Here is a 23,523-nt window from a genome sequence, read left to right as displayed (position 1 = left end):
TCAGCCTTGCAGCCAATTTTTCCCAGTGGCCACTCGCGGTATTGCAGTGTCCCAAAAAGCATTTTCCCCATAGACCACCATTGTAAAAGAGACGTCTGTTAAACTGTTGATAGGACACCTTGAATCACAAACAACGTCAACTACGACTCTTTCTACTATGAACTTTTGATTCATGGAGGTTTTATGTTTGTTAAACTTTCCTCAAGCCGAGAAAAGCGATTTAAAAATCCGCGACATCATCACAATGTAAAGTCTATGGGCCGAGCAGGAACTTGTGGGCGGGGCCAGCGGAGGAAACACTACTGCGCATATTCAGTGAGCCGCACAACACGGAAGCAAACCCGGAAGCCAGAAACTTTTTTTCGCGTATGCGCCAGGCGAGCAATTCCTACAGGACTGCATGGTCCAGCTCTTATAATACATCCATGGTTGGGGTCCCACCATATCCTGTATATAAAGACGGATGTAGCGAGGTGTGATGTCACCCGCTGGTTTACATTGGAGCCAGTTTGAAGCCCAGAGCTGCAGTTTCTGGTCGGCGCCATGTTTCCCGTTTGGAGCCAGGACCTTACAAAGAAGGAGTGCAAGGTTGTTGCCTTTCACACTGGAAACACGCCCCGCTACCTCAGACGCAAGCTAACATTAGCTTATTTGGGCTAATGTTAGCTATTTTAGCTAAATTGTGCTAACAGGAAAGGTGTCATAATCAAGTAACATTAAACTTAGTGAAATATTAGTACAGACAATAGTCTGAGTCAGTGTGAGTCCTGGAGCCAACTGTCAATCACAGCTGTCAATCACAGCTGTCAATCACAGCGGTCACATGGCAGACATCAAAGCTGCTATAAGTCTTCAAATCTTATTAATGGAGCAATAATTTCCAAAATGACCAGCAGCACACTTATTAGAGGTCCTGAATTTAGAGATTGAGACCAGAATGACTCGTTGAATGGGAGTCAGTCGGAGCAGCTAGCGGCCATCGGCGGCACTTTAAGGTTCTTCAGTCTTATGATGTGGCAGCTGCCGATTGGTCCAAACACACCTATCTCACCTCTCAGGAGGAGGACGAGGGAGAGATGGATGAATTAGACCTCAGTTGATATCTAAAGACATGTCTCTTCATATCTCTCTCTCTCACATATTCCTCTACTAACTACTACAAGCCGTCAAGACAGCGATGAAAAAATAAGAAAGAAAAACAAACAAAACAAATAAAAAGTGAGTAAATAATGAGAGTGGATGGATTCATACTAACAAGTTGCTTTTTTTTTTCATTTTGTTAATTTTGTGGCGTAAGACATTATTTCTGATGAGTCAATGTCCAGTTCGATGTTTCTTTTCTTTAACCAAAAGAATATTAATAATAGTTTTTGTTAAAAGTCTTTGTGGATTACTGCCGATGCTGCTGTTTCTTCTCCTGGATAAAAATCCTCTTGAAGTCATCATTTCTTGAATTACCACTTTGAATCATTTAGATACTTTTCTCTGAGCACACTGTGTGTCTCTCTGTAAGTTACAGTGTTCATGAACCATGAAATATTAAGAGAAATGAATTAATTATAGTCACTTTCTTTACTATGGAAGATGCTCTGCAGAGTCACAATGTCATTTCATATCCAGAGAATTGGAAAATGTTCTTTTTTTCCAGTTACAGTACGGCTCTGTATCAATTTGAAAGCAAACGGATTTCGGGGGAAAATTACTGTCACCAGTGAGTCTCAGAGGAAATGCATCCGCAAAGCTCAATTTATTCTACTGTGTGTGAGTGAGAGTGTGTTTGATTCAATGCCGGAGCAGCTGCCATGTGAAGGTCCCTTGTGGACCAAACGATTTGACGGACTGAAGACACAGAGGAGGTTCATATCCAAACACAAACACACTGTAAATCCTCCCAACAGCCGTGAGGTCGTCACTTGTTAGCACGCTTACAATCTTCACTGTGAACATGGAGGAGTTGACCTTGTGGAAACGGCAGGAAGACGCTCCGTCTGCAACTAAACTCAGAGGAACGCTGTCATTTAAATGGAAATGAGCCGTTTCCCTTCGTCAGTCAACCTGCTGCAACGTGAAGGACGGAATAAACGCTTCAGGTAACCGAAGCAATTACACGTTTTAGACAAATGTAGGATTTTTATGAAAACCCAGCAGTCAGAACATGAATGTCGTTTTTTTTTCCACAGATGTTGAGGAGAGTGATATCTTCCATCAGGCAGGTGTGAAGCCCAGAGGAGATGTTTAACTCGCAGGTGACACTCTGACCTGACTTCTCAATTACCGGCTGAGGAATCTCCAGGTGAAAAAAGCAGCCGGGGATCCAGATCCAGAGCGTTTAGTGATCCTGTGTTCTGCATCCAGAATCTGTTTATGTATAAATATTATGTGGTTACACTGTGACCTTGGTTCTCTGCAGGTGTGTCTCAGTGTTCACGGCTGCAGAGAACAAACACCAGTGATTTAAACTGGTTTATGTTACAGCCACCAGTTTAGGGCTGAAACTAACCATCAGTCTCACTGTTGGTTCATCTGACAATTGTTTTCTTGATTCATCAATTAACTGTTTGGTCACCAAAATTCAGAAAACTCTGAGAAATGGTCAAGATGACCAACAGTCCAAAACCCAAAGATTTTCATTTTATAAAACAGAAAAGTGGTAAAAATATATATATATATATTGTAAGTTTTGCTTTAAATAATTACTTTTTAATCTATTAACACAGTTGAAAGATGTCTGCAGTAGGCTGAATCTACAGCTCTTTATACAACACTATTGACAGTGTTACAGTTTCCTTTAGCAGACGAGCAGGGATCTAGTCAGGAGAGAACAACGTGAGTAACGAAGCTAATTCCAGGTCTGATAGGATGGAGGTGATGCGTAGAGTTCATAGAAGCAGAATTCTTGTTTTTTTTAATTTTGTAAGTCCATCAGGTGCAGAGGTGTTTGTGGAAGAGCTGGTCTTTAGCTTGTTCTTCAAGGTGGAGAGTTTGGTAACTCACTACACCAGCAGGGAACTACAGAGTCCAGCTGGTGACCCTGTTGTGACACCAGGCGCCTTTCATTAGCAGAGCATAGTGAGCGGGAGGGAGTGTAGACCTGAATGAGGGAGTTCAGGTAAGTGGGAGATGTTTTAGCTCTAACTGGGAGCCAGTGGAGGGATATGAACAGTGGGGTGACGTGCTGCTTTGGGTTGAAGACCAGATGTGGCGTCGTCCATGTTCTGGATCATCTGCAGAGGTTTGAACATGCATGTGGGGAGTCGTAGTCGTCAGCGTGTGAATTTTGACCTCACAAGGTGAAATCAAACAATAAAACCTAAACAGAACTAAACATCTCTGAATGCTACACTACCATGGATGTATACAGAGAACTGGATACAGCGTGGGAGGCGGGGCCCCGTTCATTCCTATGGAAGTTGCTCAGTGGCGCTTGAAGCCAAAAAAGTTCGACTTCCGTGTATAAAATTACCCGGAGCTTCCAGGATCACTGGGCCCATAGAGCGAGCGCACTAGTGACTTTCTCTGGCCGAGTCGGCTACTTCAGGTCATTTGGCGGGGGTTGTGATGCTCAAAAAAATGTATCCGCTGATTTATGGACGTCTCTTTCATAATGTAAGTCTATGGAAAAAAGTCTTTTTGGGCCCAATAGCGTCACCTAATAACACCGTTTGGCCACAAATTGGCTTCCTGGGGGCTTGTATAGTTCCCGTCAGTCTCAGCTGCCGAAAAGAAGCCAATCAGAGCGACCCCCCCCCTCCCCCAGGAACAGCAACAGGCTGTGAAGCCAATCTGTGGCCAAAATGTGTTATTACAACGTCAATCACATGACGCACACCGGTCCAAAAAGCATTTTCCCCACAGAGTCATTGGAAAAGCAGCAGCTGTTAAAGGGTGAATAAATGTTTCTGAGTGAAACGATTCATTTTATTGTCAGAATTTGGTCCATTTGGTTCGATAACATTTGGAAAGTCCAGAGGATTCAATTATTTTATCTCCATCCAAATGAACGGGGAGCCGACAGGAAGTCAGCGGGAGTCTCGGGACGCGCTGGAGAAATACTCTACTGAGCATGCTCTTTGGCAGTGGTAAGCAAATAGCGGCCCGTGGGCCAAATCTGGCCCTCCAGCAAAAACATTTGGCCCCTGAAAGAAGAAATCTGAACATTTCACTTTCATAGTTTCCATAAAACTTTTATTTTTCACAAATAAACCATCAGCAGTTAACTTCCACAGTGTTGTAGCTTTGACTTTTAATCAAAGAACCAGATGTTTTCTAACGCAGTTGTTCATCTTTTGTTCTGATCTTTCAACAGAGAGAGTTTGATGTTGATCCGAGCTGTAGAAGAAGAAGAACTGAGAGTCAGGTGAGCAGTTCACAGACCTGCTTCACCTGCTTCCAAGGTGCATGAAGGACTCCAGCAACACTTGTAGTATAAAGAGGAAGTTGCTCTATATACTACAAGTGTTGCAAGAGTTTTGACCTCTCAGTTTGAACATGTGGACTTCACATACGAAGGTTTATCATGACTGTTTTTCCTCTGAGTGTGAACACAGTTTGAGTCTCAACATGTTCCCAGTGAAGGCGTGTGATCATTCCAACAGCCCGAGGACAGAGAGGAACTCTGCTGCCGGCTGTTTGTACTCATTAATAGTAAAGTCCACAGCGCAGAGAGGCCGATTCATGAAAACAATAGTCTGTTTTACACCAGGCGGCCGCCGCCAGCGGAGCCGTTAGTTTAAACCAACAAGCTGGTTCAGGTGGCAGCGAGTCCTCGAATCTGCTCCGAGATGAAAGAGAAGAGAAAACCAAACGACTTACCTTCCCTCTGGTGAATAATGAGCTAATTAAACTGTGTGAAATCTCTCTTTCTGAACATTAATAAAACATATGAATTAGTCACATCAAAAGAAAGTAAGAAAAGCTCACATGGATCATGGTTTAGTAGGTTTTTATTCTCTATAATAGCTCGAGCTGCTCCATAAAGAGAAGTGATTTCATACTGCCGGAGGCTACAGTCACCAAAATAGTCTGTATATTTTATACTGTAACTGCCTGAAAACACAGAAACACCACACAGATAAGACCTGGATCTGAAACATCAGCTTTCCTTCTGACATACAAATGCATCAAACATTTATAGTTACTAGAAATAATTACTTGATTTTTCTTTTCTAGCTCTCATGTGTGATTGAAAATAAATATTTTGATGAATATGTGAAGGATAAAAAGCAGCTAAACTAGTTTTGCGAACTAGTCTGATAACTGACTGGGTTTTATATGTAGTAGAGGTGTGCCCAAATACAAATACATTATTCAGCAAAGCACAAATAATGGGTTTTTTACAAATATTTGTTTCATACAAATATTTTAAAAAGTATTTGTTAGTTAGATCTGGAAGACTCCAGTTCAAGACCCGGTGTGTGGACCTCCTTCATAAGGTAGTTTATTTATGAACATTTATTGTAACACTTATTAAAAGCGTAATAAAAACAAAAACAGGATTTTTAAGCTTCTTTCCACTTTTATTCAAATACAAATACAAATAATTTTACTGCCTCAACAAATACAAATACATCCCTAATATATAGATAAAAATATAAACATTAAAAGTAGATGGACAGTCAGATATGTTTAATCTGAATGAACTATAAAGAATTAATCTTATTCTCGTGAATCATATAGTTTACTTTGTCTTTTGACGTCTTACAAAAAGCAGTGTGTAGTCGGGGTCACATTTCACATGTCTATGAGTTGTTAACAGCTCCACCAAATAGTGATTTTTCCCTCTAAACTTCTCACATGCTTTCATTTCAATAAATGTTCAAATGATCCAATATTTCAGCAAAAATCAAAGATTAGAGAAAAAGTCCAAAAACTGAAAACAGATTTGTGTATCAGAACTTTATTTTTTCTTCTTTCCTCTCCCATTAATCATCTCACCACCCCTCAGATTTATCTGCTGACCCTTTGGAGGGGCCCGACCCCTAGGTTGGGAACCACTGGACTAAACTAGCTAACTGTATATAAAGTAGTGTAAACTAGCTCCACCTCCAGCAGCTACAACAGTAACATGCTGCTCTAACACTTCAGTATTAACCCTCCTGTTGTCATTCAGTGTTTAACGTCTAAATAATTGATTGACACCTTTTTATTATATTTATTTCTATTTCATTATTGACTTAATTATAAATTAACATGATGATATGTTTTTGTTCTTTGGGGTTAATTTGACATCAGCCTGTTTTAACTGTATAAAACATATAAGAACTTCCCTCTGCTTCAGGGCTCTAACATACCTGTAGTAGTGCGAGAACCACTGATAGATGCAGAGAAACATGGCTCCCATGAGGACACTGATAGTTCACAAACATAAAAACTTGCACAGCAGCCTTCTAAACCATGCTCTCTCTCTCTCTCTCTCTCTCTCTCTCTCTCTCTCTCTCTCTCTCTCTCTTATACTCTCTCTCTCTCAATTGAAAATGACCTCTAAGCAAAGGTTTTTCTGCCGATGAGGTTTTGTCACAGTTCTTTGACAGTGAAAGTGACCGAGAGGAGAATGTGTCTGAGACAGAAGGATAATGATTATGAGGCATCCTCCTCTGATGAGACCTTGAGCGTTGACCCCTTCCTGTTGTCTCTTTACCACCAGCAGACACGTTACCTTCCAAAAATGGAAAGTTATTTTGGTCCCTCTCTCCCCACTCGGACGACTTAGTGCCGCTAATGTCATCAGAATGGTTCCAGGCGCCACCGCATACGCTGTCATCCATGTCCAAGACATAAAATCTGCATCAATTGAAAAGGATATACTTGAGCCGACAGAGATAGAGGGGAGGCAACTGGAAAGACTTGGATGTGACCCACTTGCAAGCGTACGTTAGGTTGCTCATTTCAGCAGGAGGATACAAGTCAGAAGGGGGAAGCGACAGCAAGAATACTAACACTGGAAGGGAAATATTTCCAGCCACCATGTCTCTGAAGACATCCCTGGTTTTCTCCTGTGTAATACGCTTTCATGACAAAGGAGAGAACAGGCAGAGCGTAGCAAACACAGGATATATGGGTTCAAGTGTTTACAATCCCACATGTGACCGTGCATGTCTGGTTGCATTTTCATGGACGCCCTGCCTTCAGACAATACATACCAAGAATAAACAAATGCTGTATCAAAATATGGGCAGCAAAGCCTGGAACATGCAGGTGTACACTGGTAAATCTCCTGGGCATGAGGGTGATACTAGACACGGCTGGAGGACTGAACGGTTTTAACACAGTGAGCTTCCCTCTGAGCTTCATGTGATGTAGAACAGGACGTTGACATCTTCACTGGCAGCCACTGTCGTCTCCTATTGAAACCAAGAACGAGAACAACGTCCTGCTGATGAACACCGTGAACGGAGATGCTGCTCTGAGCATCAGAGACCTTTAAATAATGAAGACCGGATCTGAAGTATCAAAGTTGAATTTATTTTCTTGTATGAGAAGGAGCGTTTCACAGGTAGGGTTCACAGTTGGTTTATATACCTTACAAACGGGCGTTTCAGTTTCCTCCTGTTGTTTACAGACATGTTCCACTGATAACATCGTTCAGTTCTCTAATCGGTGGCCAGCTGAAGATCCTTAAATCTAGATGACACCCTCCTGACCTATCTCTGACCTTTATTCTTCTCAGACTTCCTCTAACATGTATAGTACTGGCCTCCCATTGTTAGCCTTAGCTGCTGAGTTTGCTATTTCTGCAACGTTGCAGAGCAAAACAAGAACATTCATCATGACATGTAAAAACAGGAACACACACATAGTATGAATTTAAGACATCTAATCACAGTATAATCCCAACAACGAGACAAAGAGAGGGGTTGATAACCTGGACAAGGTCACAGCTGCATACAGCTGCTGATGCATGACTCCCTTATCATGTTCTTCAACATCACTGATGCCTGCAATGACTTTATAATATGGAGCCAAATAAACAAGGACTGAAACAGCGGAAAACTGAGTGGATTCTCTCGGAGCAGCTGGGTGACGCGCTGATGAAGAAGACAGGATCTTCCAAGAGCATCAACAGCTGCTGCAGCTGTTGTGAAGGACACACAGCCGACTCCTCCAGTGGTTCAGACGGCAGGCAGGTGTCAGTCTGTCCCGACAGAGACGACACCGAGACAGAAACACCTGTGGGAAATGCAAGAAATACGTCTGCATCGTGTGCACAGCAGCAAAGGTTAACTGTAGAAGAAATAATATGCTGTTTATATTCAGTCTTTACTATGTAGCTTGTTTACTATCTCACACATACATATTCACACACATAGCACTTATAGTAGCACAGAACAATCCCTCAAATTTACTTTTTATAAATAAAGAAGTGTTGAACATAATACGTCTTTCCAAATGTTATAAATAACAAAAATCTGTACTTAGAATTAAAACAAATCCATTAAAACACCAAAAAAAAATATCAGTCGTTCCACTTTGAGGTCGATCAGTGAGATTTTATGGTGATTTTCATATTTTTCCATAGTGGTGTAATAGGTATTCTGGATGTATAAGGGGGTAAGTGTGGTGGGAGGGGTGATTATATTTTATTTAAAGGGCCACTTAGGTAGTCATCAAAGAAACATAAAGTACCTGACCCATAAACCTGGGTTACAATTTGAATCATAATCATTTCCTGGATGTTTAAATTGCTGATGTCAAACTGACCCCGAGGATTAAAGATGCTAGTAAATCTGAAGGTAACAGGAGAATCTAATGATGTCATATATAATATCGTACCAGTCGGAGACGCCTGCTGGTTACACATCAGACCTCCGTCACTCCTCTGCCTGGGTGACATCTCCTGACTCTCCATCTGTGCTGTATGACGGCGCCGCGGAGGCCGTCAGCTTTGATGAAGCCGCTCTCGCCGACGCCCGTCTCAAAGTGCCGCGTGGCTCCGGGTCGACAGAGGTTAAATGAGTGATGGCGTTGTCACGGCGGCCGTCCTCAAGAGGGAGGAAACTGACTCGACTCCGCCGTGGACGAGAGCAACAATATGGCACACGCCTGATAATAGCTGGTGGACCTGAGGGAATAAACAGAGGGCTGTTTGTAATGAGCGCGTGCTGCTGCAGGGCCTCGACTTCCACACATACATCCTCCGTAACACAGCTGAAGAGGATGAAGCTCTTCATGCATCTGCAAAAATCATTTTAAAACATACTTGTTTAGGATGCCGTTCTTATAATGTTCCAATGTCTTGTGTGTTTGCATGTGCATGTGTAGGCACCTGTGTATGTGTGTGTCAGGTTCCTTTTTTTATATGCAAAATAATAAATAATAATAATAACGAGTTCAGGGAAAACATCTATAAATCAAATCAGAACTATATATCTATATATCTACATCCACTGATCCACAATTTGCAGGTCAGCTTTGTCCCATTTCTGTATTATAGCCTCATGATGCTCCGGTCCAAGGTGAAAATAAATGCAAAAGTGAGCAATTTATTGCTGCACACAGTGAGCGTTATTTACAGTCAGGTGAGTGTTATTAAGAGTCAGTGAAGCTGGACTTCAGGGTGAAGCAAAGGGCCAAAAGAATAAACAAATACCAGACTATCTTCTGGACCAGAGTTCTGTCTAATCCCTCAACAAACAAGACAAGGCATTTACTGAGCTCAGCAAAACCTGCAGAAAACTGTGTTCAAAAGAAAACGGCGACCCACCTCGACTGCTTCATGCTATTTACAAAGTGTATGAGGTAAACGTTAGCATTGCAGCTAACGCTAACAGCAAACTATCAACCAAAGCTTATTTAAGCTCACTGGTCCAAACACACAAGTTTCTCAGAGTTCACAAACTTTCACAAAGGTCGGAGGACGAAGAGGGACGAGGCTCCGCTGTCATCATCGACCTTCTGTCTCACCTCAGAGAACCTGGAAGTTCAATAGTCCGGCCTCTGGATCGGCCAATCCACAACAGCCACGGCACTGGACGTCAACCGATCCGTACTGGAACCAGCAGCTCTCACTCTCCACCAAAAACAGGGTTATACAATACACAAAAAAATACAATGTAAATATGGCTGCAGCCTTTTAACAATTAATATTTTATTTTTATTTATTTTTTTACTAGTAATATTTGAACCAGCTAGAGAAAAATAATAAATTAAAGCAAAGTCTGGTGATTTTCTTTATTTTTCTTCTTGTCAACAAATCTCATGTTTGGATCCAATGAACTGATCTACTAACTAGTATTGTGTGTGTATTAAAATCTGATATATCTTATTAAAAACATGTCAGTGAGCCACACCGCTGCACTGGGTCACATGTTCCTTCATCATGAAGAGCTTGGTTACGTTAGTTTGTTTAGAAACGGCTCCAAAGACTAATAACAGCATCATGTTTTCAGTCTCTGGAGAGTAGTTCTGTGTAAGACAGACGCTACTGAGCATGTGCAGGAACACGGTTCAGTTTACAACATTGCTAGCTTGTTGTGCTGCAGATCACAACCTCTGGACTTTGTTCTAAAGTTCTTTGAGAAATGTATAATGTGGTACAAAGTCAAGAGGTTGTGTTTTTGTTGACAATAAGAAAAACATAGAATGAATTATTATTATGAAGAATTATTATTATATTGTGCAAACTTCCCTTTTTTGCTTATTAGAATATTCAGACATTTTTTAGTATCTAACTACATGTCAAAGCGTTTCCTCTTTATTTCTGTCACGGTGCAGATCTGCTCTGATGGATTCATGTTTTCTAATAGTTTCAGCTCCTCTAATACGACTGCTGACACTTGCCAAACACTACCAACCCCAATAAACCCAACATTTAAATAATAAGAGGGACCCAGATACTTCTTTCGTTTTGTTTGAGTGTCTGAAGCTGGGAACTGGTCTGATTGTGCTCTGATGTGCATTTTCACTGGGAAAGAGCAGGAAGCTTTCTCATCCTTAAGTCTGTACAAATCAAATGAGACAGTAAATGTGTCTGCTGATTTCTGACACCAGAAACTTCTTCTTTTCTCTCTTTGGAAACATTTTTGTGAAAGAAACGGAGCAGAACAGGAAGCTTTATATGGACACTTTAGTGCCGTTGAAACCAGAGACTCGGAACATTTGTATGAACAAACCTCACCGAAAGAAGAAAATGTTCTTGGATGTTCATCACTACAAACAGTAACATGTGTAATCACTGACTAATATAACTGATGATCGTAACCATGGGAACAAGGAGCGACTATGGCTGCTGCTCATTAAAGTTAACTGTCTTTTGTTATGAGGAGATCAAACCTGCTGCTCATATTTAGCATAAAAGATTTTAATATCACATCATTTTCTAGAGATCAGGACTGTCATTATCACAGAATACTTGGATTTAAGAAGTGGGTTTCATGATAGAGTCATTAGTTTGAGTCCGCAGATGAAAATGTGTCTGAGGACTGAAAATCATAATGTGCTTTTATGACAGCGCACCATTATTATATCACTGACCTGAAATAATTCAGGCCTCTGTAAGTCGCTGGACCGGGGAGCATATTTTAGACAGCAGCTTGTGTTTATCTCTTTCCTGTTTCAACATGACACATGTTTGGTGTGGAAGAACTGGACTGGGCCCTGACCTCAACCCCATCCAGCAGCTTTAAGATGAGCTGGAACCAAAGTTGGATTACTGATCAAACTGCACACAGAAAACTGAGGGACTAGTTTTTATATTATTCATATTATTCCATCATAGGAATACTGTAAGGCTGCAACCAACTATTATTATTTTCTTTAATAATAAATTGATTGTTCAATGTATAAATAGTGAAAAATGTTGATCATTATTCCCTGAACCACAAGTGAACATATTCAGATGACTTGTTTTGTCTGACAAACAGTCAAAAACACAAAGATGTTGAGTTTACTAGCAAAAATTCACACGTGAGAAGCTGCTACCAGATGATTTTTTGGCAGATTTGCTTAAAGTGGTCCCATAATGCTCATTTCCAGCTCTATACTTTTATTCTGGGACTCGACTAGAGTAGCTCTGCATGATTCACGGTTTGAAAAACTCCTTATTTATCTTGTACTGACCCTTTATGCAGCCCCTCAGTTCAGCCTCTGTCTCTAACAGGCAGTTTTAGCTCCTGTCTCTTTAAGACCCGCCTCCCGATGAGCCCACTCTGTTCTGATTGGTCAGCTGTATGTTAAGTTACTGCTGATGTAAACCCAACATTTCCTGCTTTACTGCCTCAAATTAAAAGCGTTGAAACAACTAAATATTGTGAAACATTTACAGGAAATTAAAAGTGTCCCTCACTGAATTAACAGAGCTTCGCTAGCGGTGCTAAAAACCAGTCAACACAACAACATCTGGAGATATTTGGAGCTGTTTGTTGAGCGAATCAGTTAGAAATAAAACAGGGAGGAATAATATAAGCAGAAACAGCCACAGTGATGATGATGTTTTTGATGAAGAGCTGCTGTGTAATGGAGTCATGGCTTGGCATGACTGCCCCTAAAACAATGGAAAAATGCCATAATGTTAGCGTAGCGGAGCAGTGAACTGGCATGCTGTGTGTGTAGCAGATGACCCTGTATAACGGGGGTCAACAGGGGCCCAGTAACAAGCTTTTGCCCCGGGGCCCCACAGGAGGTTAATTCTTCCCTGGAACAGTTTTGTTTTTTTCCAAAAAATAAAGAAAAAAAGAATAATTGTTCAGCAGCTCTCTGCTCGGTGTCGTACCCCTGCAGCGCCTGCTCATATATCAGGATATGAATAATGACAAAACATGTAATTACATCAGTGCAGCACCTTGGGTGACACCCTGTTCTTGTGTTCAAATTAATACCCTCTGCCCGGCATTTGTGTGAGGAGGCAGGAACCCCGTCGAAGGTTGAAGAAACCCCTGGGGGGTCGAGTGAGCTCCGAGCCGCCGGTTCTCCACAAGAACCCCTGATTTTTACTTCGTCTCACCTGTGAGAACAAACTCTCCCCCCCCCCAAGGTGTCCTCCTGCCTGTTTACCACAGACTTCCAGCTATTAATCACAGCCGAGAGGATCAGCAGGTAAAACGACTGCAGCTCCGTCACCTCCACCAAGGTTAATTAGCTTCAGTGTCTCAGCTTCCAGTTTATTACCAGCAGAGAAGATTCAATATGAAGCTCTCTGACTGGGACAGCTGGACTCTGGGTTTATTTGAATGGTCGATTACAGAGATAATTAGTGGCTTTAAAGGACGGGTACACAATTTTTCAAGTTGGTCTTTTTAGTGCCAAAGTCCCTCTTTTTGTTACTATACTTCCACCGCAGCTCAACAGGGAAACACAAAGACTGTAAATGTGTCAGATATCCACTTGATATGACTAACTCAGACTGATGAAGACTCATAGAAGCTTCACACAGACTTTTAAATGACTGTGTGGACAAACTGTGGATTTTGGCCTCCATCACTTACATTGAAAGCACATTTGAAGGATCTTTTAATATCCAGTATGAACAGGAGGAATGATTACAGCGAGGAAAACCTCTTTCACTGTTCATATGGACAGAACAGCATCCTGGTTTCAGTCAGTTTCAGGTCTCTTGTGTGGAGCACGCCTGACAGCTGAACCTCACACCGGGTATTTATATCTGATTTCAGCCACTTCAAACGATTATGAAACCAAACTCAACATTATGACACATCGTTGAACTCAATCTTCACCTTCCAAAAGAGCATCTTATGTAACATGTGAAACAGAGTGTTTGTTCAGTCTTCAGCCTGAATACAATGACACTATAAAGCCAAATAAAGTTTTTTCATACAACGGAGAAACGCTTTTATCTTGATCCTCGCTGCTGACAGACAGCAGCACACTCGAGTTGAATGTGTTGTGTTGTCATCTCTGGTATCAAACACATCAGATCAGTCTGATCAGTAATAACTGATTTCTAAAAAGGGGGCGTGTGAGCCAGTAAAGGGAAGGCATCCATGATGGCGGACTGGAACGACTTCCGGGATCAAATAAGGGAACTGGGATGTACCGACCTTCAGAATATGACATTATATCCATTACAAGTAAACAAACTTTGTGTTACAGTTTTATTATCTTTTGATTCTAGCTAAAGTCTTCTGATCAGAGCATCCAGAGAAATATCACAAAACGAAGATGATGCAACTCAGTGACACTGTAATTATTAGACAACAAACATCATTTCCTCCTGAAAGAACGATGGAGATGACAGCTTGCACAGTCAGCAGTAAACATGCTAGCAGATAAGCTCGTTAGTGCTTCCAGAGCGTTAAAAGTCATAAAAACACAAATGAAAAAGTTTCAGCGACTCACAAACTTCAGGAACTTTACAGTCACGTGTTTGAGTGTCGTAACAGGACATTTTCTTCTTCTTGATGTCGGTTTTAAGAATCTAAAAGCTGCATTTTCAGGATATTTTGGATGTTTTCTGTTGCTACATCTATTTTAGATGTGACTAATGAAATGAGAGCTTTTCAGCCTCTTCGCTGCAGTTCCCAACATTTATTTCATTCTCTAAGTGGCATTGCACTAAATGATTCATACGTTGCATTTATTCTTGTTTTGTATTATTCAACTGGTGGGGAAAAGAAATGGAACGAGTATGAAAGCCTCCTATTCTGAAGTCTTTCTTCATATCATCCTTTTAAATGGATGAGAAGCATTTCAGAGTGAATGAACAGAAGAATGTTTTTGTGTTCAAAGTGCTCTGAGCAGGACTAAGATTTGTGTTTCTGCGGCAGAGTGCTTTATGGACCTGACTGCTGACACGTTTCTATTCAGACCAGCTGGATCAAAACAAGCTCTCGGTTCAGGAGAAAGCAGCGGAGTCGCTTTCTGTCAGCACTGCTTTTATTGGAAAAAAAAAAAAAAAAAAAGCAACATTTCTCTCAAAGTCCCTTTCAGAGAGAGGTCCCCGCTTTATTTCCTCTTTTTAGCCGCATTCAGACATGAACATCAACATCACAGGAGGAGGTGGGGAATAAAATATTGTCTGTGCTCCTCTGTAATTGAACTCATAATTCTGGGCGGCATTTTAACTATGAGGAAATGACAGGATCTGGACCCGCAGACTTATAGTAATAATAATACATTTTATTTATAGAGCACTTTTCAAGGTACTCAAAGACTCTTAAACAAAAAAAAAAGGCTTTACATTGAGTTGATGTCCCAAACTTTAAAATCACTTCTCTGAGAAAGTTTCAGAAATAGAAAATGGATTGAAACCTTGTTTACAGTAGGAGTTGTCATGTCAACAGCTTTACAGACTTGCAGCAAGGCCTATCAGCTCCATGATTTAGCTGCAATGACTAACGTGTTCGGCGGCAGCTCGTATCAGCTGTCACTAATTAATTCTGTGAGTCACTTGATGACAAAGTGAAACTTGTCTGTTGTCAGTTTGTGTGTTCGTGAGGGATCGTTTGTGATCTGTAACACCACCGTTCAATCAGAGTGTTTCTGTAGTTCCAACAACTCCAACAGAGTGAGACGTCTTCCCTCCGGAGGATCGGGAGTCACATTTTCCAGTTAAATCAATAATTTAAGCTGATCAGCTTAATAATTTTTAACCAGGACTTCCAGAATTTAAATCAAGGAGCTTGTGTAAAATAAAATCTGTTTACAGCTACATTAGAGTGTAACTGTTATACTCATTATAAATGCTAAATAAGGAGACTGAAACTAAACCTAAATGCAGACCTGTGTTCAGCTGTTACACAGTGACACTCTGTGATTCATTAAAATGATTCCTGGTGTTTTGTTTCTGTATCTTCAGGAGGTAATCTGCCTTCACACCAGCTCCCTCCATTAAAGGAAACAACCCTCCTGCTCAAATATTGCGGCGCTGAGATGCAGCCATTTCTCAAAAGGTAATTTCCTCCCAATCGCTGGATACCTGGGGAAAGGTAACTTCATTTGAGGGGAGCTCAGCCGCTCTTGATTAATTGTTATGGGAAGAGGAAGTGATACGGCAATCTCATATTCACCGAGCGGGAACAACGAGGGTTATTTTTAGAGCAGCTTGCTGCCAGGAGTCACATCGCTGTGAGATTCCTGAAGGAGCTGCTGGAAGTCGACTGTTTCTGATCACAATGAAGGTTTTTATTTTTGAGTTTGACATCTCAGGAGGGTCGAGGACATTTTGAAAAGAGACGTTTCTTCAGGAATGAAATGAAGGTCGAGGGAAGGGGGAGGGGCGTCACTTAGAGCAGTGATATTCTAATTAATGGGCAATTAACAATATCCAGTCATAATTACGGTTTCCAGACAATTAGCGTCAGGGTGATGAATGCCAGAAGACTCTGTGACTCATGACAGTATGGAAATGAGATTCTGTATTTACATATGTTTTTTGCTGCTGTCAGTGAACTGTTAGCCTCTCTGTTAGTGCACTGTTGGGTTTGTTTTCTCACACTAACCAACATCCTGCTGCTGCAAAGTTATCTAAGTGTATTATTTTACCAGTGACACGCACACACATAACATGCTTTGTTTAATGTGCTGCAGCTGAGCAGCTAATTAGCTACCTAGCTGGTAACTGACATTAGCGGTGCACATTTCCCTGGTGAATGTTTGTTTGGTGGCTCGTTCAACAAGCTGAGCTGCAGGATAAGACGTGTGTTCATGTAGCATGTAGCAGGATGCAATCAGGCTCAGTGTGACCATCATGTTACCGCTTTATGAAAAGTTTTGTTTGCTCTATATATATATATATATATATATATATATATATATTTGCTGTACCAGATGTTTATGCTGCATTTGGATGTTATAAAGGAATAAATGCTAAAGTAGTTACGACTCAACTGTCACCAACATGTTGAATCTAATCTACTGTTATCAATATAAACATTGAGAAGTGGATTTAATCTTTGCAGGAGGACTTTCTATTGTCAAGTTACGAGTGAAGTGAATTTATTATTTATTATTCCATTTATTAACAGCAAACCTGGATACAGTCACATGCACACACAGGAGCCAACCAGAGTCCAAGCACCAACCTGATCATCTCTCTCAAAGAATAAACGCTGCTTTCATGTCGACTTAACTTATATGAGATTAAATTTATACTGATCATTTCTCTCATACATAAACATGCAGCCCACAACTCATTCTCACTTCCCTGCTGCTTTTAGTTTAGTTTCTACAAGAGAATTGACTGGTTAAATATAATCAGTCAATAATGCATTAAAACAGAACTGTGAAGCATGTTGACATTTGACATTTTTAAAATCATCATATTACAAAGCAATATTAAAACATACACCTCTTAAATAATTACAAACTGTAGACTCAACTTTTATTTATTTTAGTATCAGGCTGCAGTTACTTTACATTAAACAGAAGTATTTTGGTATGAAAACCATCATTTTTGATCTTCACAGTATTCTGTATTACACATAAGCTAAATGTCTGGTATTTTGTGAAACCAACCTGCTGGAAAATGTATTGATTGACTGCAGAGTTTGTGTGTTTGTGTTCAGTTCAGCTTCTCACCAGAGACTCCAGTTCTTTCTGTTATTTCCCTCCAGTCTCTCCTTTCCTCTCGTCTCTGAACATTTCTGAAATAGATTCAGATATTTTAGAGTATCTTGGAGGGGAGACGTGTCCAAACTGCACGGCTTATCCACAGGGGTTCCTCAAGGGTCAGTGCTTGGTCCCCTTCTTTTCTCAATACACCTCCTCACTTGGCGCAATCATCCGCTCCAATGGTTTCTCATACTATTACTATGCTGACGATACCCGAAAGACCAAGAACGCCACCCTCAACTGGACCTCTGTAAGACCGAGCTCCTTGTCATGTCAGCCAGTCCCTCTACACAACCAAACATCAGCGTCCAGCTGGAATCAACCCAACTCATGCCCACAAAGTCTGCCCAAAACTTGAGGGTCATGATCGATGACCAACTAACCTTTAAGGTTCACGTGACCTCAGTCGCTCGGTCGTGTCGGTTCGCCCTGTACGACATCGGGAAGGTCAGACCCTTCCTGTCTGAGCATGTGGCACAACTCCTGGTACGGGCTATCATTATATCACACACTGACTACTGCAACTCCTTACTGGCAGGCCTCCCTACAACGTCCAAACCTCTGCAGATGATCCAGAACGCGGTGGAACAGCTGGTCTTCAACCAGCCCAAAACAACCCGTCACCCCGCTGTTCATCTCCCTCCACTGGCTCCCAGCTGCTGCCTGCATCAAATTCAAAACCCTGACACTCGCTTACAAAACAGCAACTAAAACAGCTCCCTCATTCAGGTCTAACCTCCCTCCCGCTCACTACGCTCTGCCAATGAAAGGCACCTGGTACCACAACAGGGCCCTAAGTCGCCAGCTAGACTCTTCTCCTCTGTAGTTCCCCGGTGGTGGAATGAGTTACCAAACTGTTTGATCCGCAGAGTCCCTCTCAGTCTTTAAGAAAAGACTAAAGACCAGTTCTTTCATGAGCACCTCTGCAGTTGATAGACCTCTATGCACGGCCTGTTGACATCTACATCCTTTTGGGCTCAAACTTACCTTGATAGCACTTTACTCGTGTTAGTGTCTCCTGACTAGATCCCTGCTCGTGTTGTATCAGCTCTCAGATGTGTTGCTTTGGATAAAAGCGTCTGCTAAATGAAATTGTAAGATTGTATATTCAGGATTGAAGATGTGCGCAAATTTTTGTTTTTGTGTCAATTTGTACCGTTTGTGTCTACTCCTGTCTTTGCATTGACTTTGTATGTAATCATGCTGCATCTACACACAGTAAGAGCAGATAGACATCTTCACTCAATATACCCAGTGTGGTCTATATGTGTATATATCTGTGAAGAGCAGCAGTCAAAGCTCAAACGATGTAAAACCATGATGGAAATATGACATTTCTTTTTGTTTCATGTATTGATGTGAGGAAGGTCACAGTCTCCTCATCATCGCTCCACACAGGTCTGATGTTTTCAGCTCTTCAGCGACGTTAAAGTCACATGATTCATGATGTCATCATTTATTCATTCAGTCTGTTTACATTTGCTTTTTATCCACACTACTACTGTTACACCTCAGACAACAGGAAACATTATTAAAGATATTTAAAAAACACAAAATGAAACAGGTGGATGGAAACACACTCAGGTTAAAAGGAAGGAGGAAGTGAATTCTCTCCCTTAGTGTTAAAATAATAGAAAGGTTTTCCTTATTGAAGTTAAAACCACAAAGCAACAGTGGACTGAAGAAGTGAAACCAGACGAGACATGAGAGGCAGGCAGCTGACAGGCTCTGAAATGATTCGTCACAGATCAGATATGGAGGAATGTTTCACGCGAGGACACGATGAACTCCACATTTCCTCTTGATTTGTCTTGTGGAAATGCTCCGAGACGTCCCGGCAGTCAGCGATATTCCAGCTAAATGAGTTTGCTCTCGTCTCCGGGAGGACCAATCTATAAAGCAGCTACTTTGGCATTTAGAAAATCCATTTACCATGATTGAAACTATTCAGCTGAAACCACCGCAGTCAGTCTTTTCTCTCTCTCAAGTGCCACTGCTATCTCAGAAATGATTTCTTCAACAGAGAAGCAATCTCCATATAAACACAACAATCACATCTTGGGATCCTGACTGCAGATATCCACAGAAATGAGAGGCTGACATGGTTCTGACATGCTCTACATTCACATCTTTATCCTTTACCCTCCTAGCAGAAACACAACACTTTATTTTTAGCCAGTTTTTTTTTCTGGCAGATTTTCTCCAGACGAATCTCTTCTGACCCTAAATTGTCAGAACGCTCTGGCTACAACTCGTTGTTTTCGGTTTTTATCGATTTTCACTGAAAAACAGCAGACTTTTTTTTTTTTTGATGCTGCCAGAGGACAAAGTTCAGCTCAGTTTACAGTAAACAGACTCTGCATCTGCTTCCACTGAGAGAAAGTGAAGAGAAACATCGAAGAGTTGAGACTGATTGTTTTGCTACAACACTCTTGAAAGAGTCATTTTGTTTGTGATGCTCAGAAAAAAACTGTATTGATTATTTTACAGCTGCTGCTTCTGTTATGACTGCGTATGGACAAAAACCTTTTCTGGGGCCTGTTTAAGTGTTGCTGCTGTGCCAAAATTACATGCAGCGTTATTTTCAGTGAACACAGAAGCTGTCAAGAAATAAAAGAAGAAGCAGGTGTAACTAAAGGTGAGTAAGCTGCTCCTCACCCCTCCCGTCCTGTTTCCTGATTCTACGGGTGCCCGGATACAACAAACTGAACTGGAAACAGATTACAGCTGCAGCAACATGCTGAGCTTTACAGTTTAGCCAATTATGTTCATCAGTTTTCATATTTATGATGTTGTTTTTGGAGGTTGTTATGTTTGTCATATCTATTACAATAAGGAGATAACAGTTATGCTTGCAGCTAAGCTAATTTAGCAAGATGTGCATATGAGCCAATGAATAAATCTACTGTTAGTAGAACAGATGAAGAGTCTGTGTTGAGTTTATTTTCAGAGCGAGGCCAGCGAGGGTCCTTCCAGCATCTGGATCCCTTCTAGGAGGACGGAGAGGAGCTGAGAGATATGGAGGCGGCAGAGAGGAGAGGAAGGAGAGGAAGAGGACGTCACATCGCCGTCTACTTTCAGTCCTTTGGCCTCTTTTAATGTTCTCCATCTGCCAAACGCCAAACTAGTTTATCCTTGTTTTAGCTCTTTCTCTGTCCTGCTCTCTTTTTTTTTGTTTTAACTGGTTCTGTTTGGGATTCGGTCCGGCTGGCTGGTGGCGGCTGCAGGATCATCCATCACTGGCTGAACAGTCTGTCTGGCTGCTGTTTGAATCACAACACTTTATAACCTCCGCTAGATGGCGGGCAGGGCGGCGTCACGGCCCGTACTTTGACCACACAGGGCTGGAATAACAATAGAGAGGCTGCAGGCGGCGCAGTATGGCTGAGAGTGATGGTCCTGCTCATATCACATATACATCTGATCATTAGCAGATGTCTAAAACTTAATTAATGCACCTTTAAGAATTATTTCTGTAAGTCGACTAACCTACACAGCTGCATCTGTGTCGTGTGAGAGCTGCTGTAACACTGAAATTTCCCTTTGGGGGTAAATAAAGTCTATCTATCATAGTGAGGGAGGGACGGGGGAAACGTGACATTGTTTATATTCATGGTCATAGTGTTGCACTCAGCTGTTCACATGTGACAAGAATGAAAAAGACTCCTCGCTCTCCTCCACACCGCTGGACGATCACAGCGTGAAGTGGGTGTGAATGTCGGAAAGCGACAGAAACGGTCGTGTGAAAAGTCCGTCCAATCGTCAGGTCTGAAGGAGTATAAACCTGCCTGGTGGCTCGTTCAAAACCAGCCGATACATAAAAAGAAACAGGACGAGTGGAGGAATACATGTTTGACGGAGCTGGAAGGACAAACAAACCTCTTCACTCTGTTCACTGTTGAGACTTTTTGATTTTATAATTATTCTGCTGGAGGTTTAATATGACAACTTCAGCTGCTTCACTTTTGTTGTTCTAGTGAAAAGTGGCTCCAAATCATGAACTAAGTATGAGGTGAACGGCTGTGACAAAGATCACAACAAACAAAGACTGTAGATGTTTGTGTGTCGGTGGTCAGTCTTTGGTTCTCCTTCAGGTTCTCACTGATGAACACGTCCAGCAGTCACTGGCATTAAAGACTTGGTGTCTTAATGCTCTTCATGTACATAGTCTGTACAGTTTTTGAGCTAAACATCATGATGTGTAATTCAGCCTTACTGGACCTGTCATACGGTGGACATGTGTTAAGTTGACTTGTGTTTTATTTTGTATTTGAGTAAACCTTGTTTAACAAGATGAAACCTTTGCAATTTCAACAAAATGAATAATTTGTTTTTAGATCAGGAAGAAACACTTCCAGGCTGGAACGTCATCATCATCACTGGCTTTCATCCATGAAACATGAAACACTTTCTAGTAACGTCAGATTTCAACTTTCTAGTCGTATCTTTACCATCGAAAAACTTCTACAATGCAAAAGGTTTGTTTAAAGGCCACTAAAAACAAGTATTAGATTGTTTAGATTGTTTTTTAAAATCATAAACCATAGACTGTATAAAAATATGGACGTAGTTACCGTGACGTCACCCGTTGGTTTCTGAAGAGCAGTTTTCAAGTGAGCCGCTCCAGCTGTCGCCATCTTGGCAGTATGTGACTCTGCCTAACTCCCAGCCAATCAAAAAGGGGCAAAGAGGCGGGTCGAATGGCTGAAACAAGCCACCTAGCGGCTGGCGGACCTGTCACTCAAAGCAGCCATGTCCTTCATTATGCAGAACTTTTATTCACCCCCCCATACAGTTGTCATGAAAGAGGAAATTATCTACAGAGACCTAAACATGTTTATTTCTGCTGTAAAGGCATTTTAACATGGAGGTCTACGGGGATTGACTCACTTTTGGAGCCTTTCAATGAACTGCAGTTTTTGGCTTCATCTTACAGCCCTGGAGGTTTCCGCTCGGTCTAAACATACAGACGTGACACACTGTTGAGTGAGGTTTTATTTATTTAGTCTATTTAGTTGTATTTAGTTATTGTTTTTATAAATATCAATGTGATTTTCAACAAGGTTTTTTACTTTACAGAAGTTCTGCTTCCAGTTTGACTCTCTGTGTTAATCACTGAGTCTAATTAACAAGCAGTTATTCATTTATCATTTGCAGAACTTGTTTTGTTTTATTAAAAACCCAAAATGACTAAAAGACAATATCTGTAATTTCAACATACTGTAATGCATTTCTAACAGGATTCAAATTTTCCACTTACTAGATATCATATAATTGACTTCATGTAATGCATTTTCTTCTCCTCATTATTGTGTCATGTCGCTCTTTGTAAAAGGTGCGATCTCACTGGTTATTGCCCGTCCTTGAGAGCAGATGATGCTCGTACTTTCACCGAGCATGAATCTCCATCTGACCCTTAACAACCTGGGTTTAAAATGAGATAAGGACACCTGGCGCTGCTCTGCATGGTCGAGCCTGGAGGGTTGAATACATTAACATACCAGCTTCAATCCTGTTCAAACAGATTACTGTCAGGTGAATCCATACAAACCTCCTGATACTTTTAGCTCCAAATTAAAACAGGTAGGCTGTGAACTGAGATTAGCTTCAAAAAAGGAAAAACTGACCTTCCCACTTCACTGGAGGGAATATTAAACCTCTGACTTATCTGGTGTAACACTGAACTGCCATACGTCTCAGCTTCATACCTCACAATTTACAACAAAATAAAGAAAACTGTCAGTTATTCTTTTCCTTTACATGGACAGAGAAAAAGGAAAAATGTTTGGATTTGGTTTGTGGGCAACAATAATGATCAATTATGATCCAATAATGCTACTAAACAGAAAGAAAATAATTCATAAGTCAATTCAGGTACTGAAAATAAAGATAAAGTGTAGAACTGAAACAGTTGAGCTTTATATCAAATAAAATAAAACTCACATGTGTCTTGTCTGGATGTTTGTTCTTCGTCTCTGAAAGTTTCTCTGAGCTCGCTGGAAATCTGATTTGAAGATCTAT

At 41.2% G+C, this 23,523-nt stretch overlaps 1 long non-coding RNA gene across 1 annotated transcript; it reads left to right on the top strand.

Annotated features, from left to right (window-relative positions):
• The first annotated feature begins 1,654 nt into the window (after positions 1 to 1,654).
• Positions 1,655 to 2,287, top strand: LOC137192074 (uncharacterized). The gene is made up of 2 exons (XR_010930499.1): positions 1,655 to 2,090; positions 2,181 to 2,287. It is a non-coding gene; the product is annotated as an uncharacterized lncRNA (long non-coding RNA).
• Positions 2,288 to 23,523: the final 21,236 nt, after the last annotated feature.

Source organism: Thunnus thynnus, chromosome 11 (genome assembly GCF_963924715.1).
Source record: "Thunnus thynnus chromosome 11, fThuThy2.1, whole genome shotgun sequence".
Taxonomy (NCBI): domain Eukaryota; kingdom Metazoa; phylum Chordata; class Actinopteri; order Scombriformes; family Scombridae; genus Thunnus; species Thunnus thynnus.
Note: the sequence above shows the minus strand (reverse complement) of the source record. Positions and strands in the feature narration are given on the sequence as shown.